Consider the following 8,419-nt stretch of genomic DNA (forward strand, 5'->3'; position numbering starts at 1 on the left):
TATCAAGTCTGCATGGTTGCAGCGGGCTGGGAAGGGGTGGCTGTGAAATTTTGATTGTTTGGCTTTGTCCCAGTGATGTATGTGTGTATGATTGTGATTGTGTGACCCTGTGTGTGTGGATACGGGGTTTGTGACTGAGCGGGTATGACTCTGTCTCTGCGGTGGGTGTGTGATTGTGACTTACTTTGTGCGCAGGTATAGAGAGCTTTGTGACTGCGCGGCTGAGACTCTGGCCCCTCTGGATTGTGACTGTGTAGTAGCACTGTGTGGTGGGATTGGGGATTGGAGGGCCTGTGATTGTGTAGCTGTGACTGTTTGTCACCGTGTAGGGATAAGATTGGGAATGTGTGTGGAGGGAGAGGGGAGGTATATCTGTGACTGAGTTGTGACTTCAGCCGTCTGCCCTGGGAATATGGGAAGCTCATCCCCTTGACAGCAAAGACCCTGGCCCTTCTCTATGACGCTAGGATTTAGATGGAAGCCCCAATTTCCTCTGACCTCCCTCTTCTGTGTGTGTGTGTGTGTGTGTGTGTGTGTTCCAAAACGCCAACCTTTCTGCTAGTAGTGGAGCGGGTGGTTCCAAAACGCCAACCTTTCTGCTAGTAGTGGAGCGGGTGGTTCCAAAACGCCAACCTTTCTGCTAGTAGTGGAGCTGGCTAGTAGTAAGCACTTAACCATTTGCATCACCCAGAAGTCTTTTAACGCATTTGTCATTCGTGTGGCTAACCCAACATCCATTTCCTCCTTTACTGCTATAAAACCCTGATTTTGGTTGAAGGAACTGTGGCCAACTTAAAGACAAACAGCAGGGGGAAAAATCTATGTTTTAGCTTCCCCTATTATTAAAAAAAAAAAAAAGCAACGTGTTAACGTTGACTCATAGCAACCCTGCAAGACAGAGTAGAACGGCCCCATAGGGTTTCCAAGGAGCTGCTGGTGGATTTGAAATGCGGACGTTTTCGTTGGTGGCCGAGCACTTAACCACTGTGAACTTGTTGCCATTGAGTGGATTATAGCCCAGCGATCCTATAGTTGTAAGCAAAGTTGCTAGATAGGGCTTCTCATCCAGCTACTTAAAGACTAGGGATGGGGGCTGGACAGGCTCAATGGGTACTTTTTCTCTTGGCCCCCTTCCTCTCTGCTTCCTGCCTGGACTGTGGCTGTGGTGCTGTATGTGGAGCGGCCAGCTCATGGCCATGAGTTACCACCAGCGGAGGTGTAGGAGGGCTTCCAGTATCACTTGAAATGAAATAACAAACAACCACCCGTTGCCACTGAGTCGATTCCGACTCATAGTGATCCTATAGGGCAGAGTAGAGCTGCCCCATAGGGTTTCCGAGCAGCACCTGGTGGACTCGGACTGCTGATTTTTGGTTAGCAGCCATAGCTCTTAACCACTACGCCACCAGCGTTTCCTAAATGAAAATAAGAGGGTTTTAAATTGTATACGCTGCACGCAAGCAATTTGTTAAAAAAAAAATTTTTTTTACCTTATAGATGCACAAAATGTGTAGCATTATACTTTATTTTTTGTAGATAGATAGTGAAGTCTGTGAAAGGAGGGGCTTCTTCTCGTCTTTTGTTTAGTTATTCGGTCTTTAGCATCTACCACAATGGCCATCACGTATCTCAGTAAATATTTGATCGATGGAAGAATAGTAAATACTTAATAAATGGTAGCAGTTATTTAGTTTATTTCTGGTTGCAAAGAAGCCGCGTGCCCAGATTGCCTTAGGTTATGAACTGTCCCTGGGATTACTCTCCCTATGTTTGTCTGCTTCTGGGGGAGGGCAGTGGTGTGGTAAGAGGTATATAACAAGCCAGCCGTCTTCAGACTGGGTGCGAATTTACAGGACTTCTGATGTACGCCAAGCTCTTCACTGTTACTGTCCTTGTGTTTTCTTCAAAATCTACCTTATTAAACTTGTGTATCTAATGAACAAAATATTGATAACCAATATTTCTTAAGCATTTAAACTCGATTACTAATTTTGATTAATATAAATTCCTTAAACCACTTAAAGCTCAATTATAACTTTGTGGTTGTTAGTCACTGTCATGGTTTGAATTGTGTCCCCTAAAATTATGTGTCAGCTTGGCTAGGACATGATTCCCAGTATTCCCACCATTTTGTCATTTGATGTGATTTTCCTATGTGTTGTAAATCCTAATCCTATCTCTGTGATGTTAATGAGGTGGGATTAGCAGCAGTTATGATAATGAGGCAGGACTTAAACTACAAGATTAGGTTGTGTTTTAAGTCAATTCTTTTGAGATATAAAAGAGAAAAGTGAGCAGAGAGACCTCATACCACCAAGAAACAAGAGCCAGGAGAAAAGTGCAGCTTTTGGACCTGGGGTCCCTGCGCTGAGAAGCTCCTTGACTGGGGAAGATTGATGACAAGGACCTTCCCTCAGAGCCTTCCCCTGGAGCTGGCACCCTGAATTCAGAATTCTAACCTGAGACTGTGAGGAATAAATTTCTCTTTGTTAAAGCCACCCGCTTGTGGTATTTCTGTTAAAGCAGCACTAGATAAGTAAGGCAGTTGCCACAGAGTCAATTCCGACTCATGGCGACCCCATATGTGTGGATTAGAACTGCTCCATAGGTTTTTCAAGGCTGGAAACAGATCACCAGGACTGTCTTCCGAGGTGCCCACTGGGAGGGTTTGAACTACCAACTGTTTAGCTAGTAATTGAAGGCTTAACCATTTATGCCATCCAAACCGAAACACCAGACACGTTGCCTCTGAGTTGATTCCAACTCGTAGTGACCCTATAGGACACAGTAGAACTGCCCCATAGGGTTTCCAAGGCTGTAATCTTTATGGAATCAAATTTCCATATCTTTCTCTTGCAGAGTGACTGGTGGGTTCAAATTGCAGACCTTAAAGTTAGTAGCTGAGTTCTTAACCACTGTGCCACTGGGGCTCCTTATGCTATGTGGGGCCTCCTAATTATCTTAAGTAAGGCTCATTCTTTTGGATACTTTAACTTTAAACAGGAAAACAGCAGAGAAGATTGGAAGCAGGGAGGCTAAAAAGTAGGGGGCAAAGATAAAGAAAAAGAATAAGGTAGTTCTATCCAAGGAAGAGATAACGGTGGCTTGTACTAAAAAAGAAGAAGGCAACTGTATCCAAGGAAGATGTAATGGTGGCTTGGACTAACAATGTGTTGATAGTAGAGATAAAGAGGAATAGATGGGTTTGAGATGCAATTAGAGGGGGAAATGTCATAACTTGCTGATGTATTGGATGTAGGAAGAGAAGGGAGAGTGACAAATGACACTGAGGTTTCTGATATGAGCAATGCAGTTGATTAGAGTTGAACAGTCACGACAACAAGCAGTTTGTTCCAGGAGAGAATGGTTGCATGGCAGACACCTATGGTTTCTTTCCTAAAGTAGGTAGGTGGAATGACTTGGCACCGTTATCCACTCTCGAGTGTGAGCCCTTTTAATGATTATCATACGAGGATATCCTTTCATGTTAAGGCCCTTATCTGAAAATTAAAGGGTGCAAAGATAGGTAAAGCAGACTAAAACCAAAAAAAAAAAAAAAAAAAAAAACCCCACTGCCGTCGAGTCGAATCTGACTCACAGCGACCATATAGGACAGAGTAGAACTGCTCCATAGAGCTTCCCAGGAGTGCCTGGTGGATTCCAAGTGCCGACCTTTTAGTTAGCAGCCATAGCACTTTACTACGCCACCAGGGTTTCCAATGAAGACTAGTAGTAATATTTTCTGAAGATAAGAACTTGGTGCTCTGAGTAGAATTAGATGTTTGCTGGATTTTCTCTGGAGTGAAAATCAGGATGAGAATCAGGTTCCCAGTGCTACTGACTCTACAGCCTTTTCAACCGAATTTCCTTAGACATGGATGTGTCCTTCCTACTTCATTCCATCTCAAAGTCTATGTTCAGAGGCTTTGACTCCCTTCTCCCAATCTATATTGCACCCCTATACTCTTCCACCCTCAAATTCAGTCTTCAGTGGGGATTATTACCTCTTGCGACTTAATGAGAGTAACTCATGGGAACATAATGACTGCAGTGGAAAGTGCACAAGAAAATCAATGACAAGTTCTTTATTCTTAAACCCAGCTGATCCACAGGGGAGTGTTGTAGAAGTGTCCTTAGGTGAACTTTCCCTTTACCCTGGCATTAGGGAGAAACAGAGATGGGTGCCTAACTCCCACCTGGGAAGGATCTGGATTGCATGGAGGGAGCTGGCCTGAGGTAGTGTTGGATCCTGTGCTGCAGAACTTTAGGAGGGGCAACGTGACCCATCATAGACAGCTGATCACTGTGTGCTGGAGGAAGTGTAAGGGTTTAAATGGCATCTGTTAAAAAGATGTGACAGAGTACCTGGGGCGGGGCCAAGATGGCGGACTAGGTGGACGCTACCGCGGATCCCTCTTGCAACAAAGACTCGGAAAAACAAGTGAATCGATCACATACATAACAATCTACGAACTCTAAACAACAAACACAGATTTAGAGACGGAGAACGAACAAAAACGGGGAGACAGCGATTGTTTTCAGAGCCAGGAGCCAGCGCACCAGGCAGGTGACCTTCGGAGCCCGATTTGGGGCAGAGCCCAGGGGGGCAGATGGCACAGACAAGGGGCCCAGCCCTAGCCCCCGAACTCATCCCGGGAGCGAGCCCAGCCAGTTGGCGTGGGCGGCGTGGCGGCGCACCCGGTGGGAGAAGTCCCCAGGAGGCAGTGACTGGTCTTGGCACGGGCAGAGCAGCGTCCCAGCTGGGGAGCCGTCCCGCCGGGAGTTTGGCAGGAAGCAGGCGGGGCGCGAGTGCGGGGACCAGCTACATTTCCCTAAATTGACCCGGGGGGGGGCCCACTCGTTCGCTCAGGAGGCGCCTACCCATTTCGCGCGAGTGGGGTGGCGCGCCGGAGGGAGAAGTCCCCGGGAGGAAGCGACAGGTCTTGGAGCGGGGAGAGCAGCGTCCCAGCCGGGGAGCCGCCCCGCTGGGATTTTGGCGGCGCAGGCGGGGCGTGAGCGCGGGGACCACCTACATTTCCCTGAATTGACCCTGGGGGGGGGTCCAGTCATTCGTGTGGGAGGCGCCCACCCAGTTCGCGCGAGGGGCGTGGTGCGCGGGATGGAGAAGTCCCCGGGAGGCAGTGGCTGGTCTTGGAGCGGGGAGAGCGGCGTCCCAGCCGGGACGCACAGTCGCACTTGGTTCGTGGGAGCGGTGCGTGACGCGGCTGAAGGGACGGGGAGCCCCCAGGAGGAAGCGACGGATTTTGGAGACGGGAGTGCACCGTCCCAGTAGGGGAGCCTTAACCTTGAGGGTGGGGCTGACAGCGGAGGATCTGACCGTGACGCCAGCGGGCCAGACCCCCCAGGGGGTAATCTCCACACACCCAGTACATATAGGCGACGTGCCCCGCGGAAATCTCAGATATGTCATTCCAAGTAAGACAAACAACTCTGGCTATATTCTGAGGTGCTACACTCCTAGCTCTCTGGCCCCTCCCCCACCCTCCCCAGGCGGCTCCATTAACATCCGAAAAGCCTGAGCCAGAGGGAGAACTCTGATAGGGATCTGACTGCATTTTTTTTTAGCAGATTTTCTGGAAAAACTAGTTTCCCAGTGATGGCTCGGAGACAGCAGTCCATATCAAACCACAGAAAGAAGCAGACCATGACAGCTTCTCCAACCCCCCAAACAAAAGAATCAAAATCTTACCCAAATGAAGATACAATCCTGGAATTATCAGATACAGAATATAAAAAACTAATTTACAGAATGCTTCAAGACATCACAAACGAAATAAGGCAAACTGCAGAAAAAGCCAAGGAACACACCGATAAAACTGTTGAAGAACTCAAAAAGATTATTCAAGAACATAGTGGAAAAATTAATAAGTCAAGAATCCATAAAGAGACAGCATGTAGAAATCCAAAAGATTAACAATAAAATTACAGAATTAGACAACGCAATAGGAAGTCAGAGGAGCAGACTCGAGCAATTAGAATGTAGACTGGGACAGCTGGAGGACCAGGGAATCAACACCAACATAGCTGAAAAAAAATCAGATAAAAGAATTAAAAAAAATGAAGAAACCCTAAGAATCATGTGGGACTCTATCAAGAAGGATAACTTGCGAGTGATTGGAGTCCCAGAACAGGCAGGGGGGACAGAAAACACAGAGAAAATAGTTGAAGAACTCCTGACACAAAACTTCCCTGACATCATGAAAGACGAAAGGATATCTATCCAAGATGCTCATCGAACCCCATTTAAGATTGATCCAAAAAGAAAAACACCAAGACATATTATCATCAAACATGCCAAAACCAAACACAAACAGAAAAATTTAAAAGCAGCCAGGGAGAAAAGAAAGGTTTCCTTCAAGGGAGAATCAATAAGAATAAGTTCAGACTACTCAGCAGAAACCATGCAGGCAAGAAGGGCATGGGACGACGTACACAGAGCACTGAAGGAGAAAAACTGCCAACCAAGGATCATATATCCAGCAAAACTCTCTCTGAAATATGAAGGAGAAATTAAGATATTTACAGATAAACACAAGTTTAGAGAATTTGTAAAAACTAAACCAAGACTGCAAGAAATGCTAAAGGAGATTGTTTGGCCTGATGACCAATAATATCAGGTACCAGCAAAATACAAGGTCACAAAACAGAACGTCCTGATATCAACGCAACTCAAATAGGGAAAGCACAAAAACAAACAAATTAAGATTAATTCTAAAAAATAAATAAATAAACAAAATAATACACATAACAGGGAATCATGGAAATCAATAGATAAAAGATCACAAGAATCAAAAAGAGGGACTAAATATAGGAGGCATTGAACTGCCAGATGGAGAGTGATACAAGGCGATATAGAATGATACAAGTCAGGTTTTTACTTAGAAAAATAGGGGTAAATAATAAGGTAACCACAAAAAGGAATATCAATTCCATAACTCAAGAAAAAAGCCAAGAAAAACTAACGACTCAACTAACATAAAGTTAAACATTATGAAAATGAGGATCTCACAATCTACTAAGAAAAATGTCTCAGCACAAAAAAGTATGTGGAAAAATGAAAAGGCCAACAACACACATGAAAAGGCATCAAAATGACGGCACTAAAAACTTATTTATCTATAATTACGCTGAATGTAAATGGACTAAATGCACCAATAAAGAGACAGAGAGTCACGGACTGGATAAAGAAACACGATCCATCTATATGCTGCCTACAAGAGACACACCTTAGACTTAGAGACACAAACAAACTAAAACTCAAAGGATGGAAAAAAATATATCAAGCAAACAATAAGCAAAAAAGAAGAGGAGTAGCAATATTAATTTCTGACAAAATAGACTTTAGACTTAAATCCACCACAAAGGATAAAGAAGGACACTATATAATGATAAAAGGGACAATTGATCAGGAAGACATAACCATATTAAATATTTATGCACCCAAAGACAGGGCTGCAAGATATATAAATCAAATTTTAACAGAATTGAAAAGTGAGATAGACACCTCCACAATTAAACTAGGAGACTTCAACACACCATTTTGGAGAAGGACAGGACATCCAGTAAGAAGCTCAATAGAGACACGGAAGACCTACTTACAACAATCAACCAACTTGACCTCATTGACTTATACAGAACTCTCCACCCAACTGCTGCAAAATATACTTTTTTTTCCTAGTGCACATGGAACATTCTCTAGAATAGACCACATATTAGGTCATAAAACAAATCTCTGCAGAATCCAAAACATCGAAATATTACAAAGCATCTTCTCAGACCACAAGGCAATGAAACTAGAAATCAATAACAGAAAAACTAGGGAAAAGAAATCAAATACTTGGAAAATGAACAATACCCTCCTGAAAAAAGACTGGGTTATAGAAGACATCAAGGAGGGAATAAGGAAATTCTTAGAAAGCAACGAGAATGAAAATACTTCCTATCAAAACCTCTGGGACACAGCAAAAGCAGTGCTCAGAGGCCAATTTATATCGATAAATCCACACATACAAAAAGAAGAAAGAGCCAAAATCAGAGAACTGTCCCGACAACTTGAACAAATAGAAAGTGAGCAACAAAAGAACCCATCAGGCACCAGAAGAAAACAAATAATAAAAATTAGAGCTGAACTAAATGAATTAGAGAACAGAAAAACAATTGAAAGAATTAGCAATGCCAAAAGCTGGTTCTTTGAAAAAATTAAATAAATTGAGAAACCATTGGCTAGACTGACTAAAGAAAAACAGGAAAGGAAACAAATAACTCGAATAAGAAACGAGAAGGACCACATCACAACAGAGCCAAATGAAATTAAAAGAATCATTTCAGATTACTATGAAAAATTCTACTCTAACAAATTTGAAAACCTAGAAGAAATGGATAAATTCTTGAAAAAATA

The sequence above is a fragment of the Loxodonta africana genome, chromosome 11 (assembly GCF_030014295.1).
Source record: "Loxodonta africana isolate mLoxAfr1 chromosome 11, mLoxAfr1.hap2, whole genome shotgun sequence".
Lineage (NCBI taxonomy): Eukaryota > Metazoa > Chordata > Mammalia > Proboscidea > Elephantidae > Loxodonta > Loxodonta africana.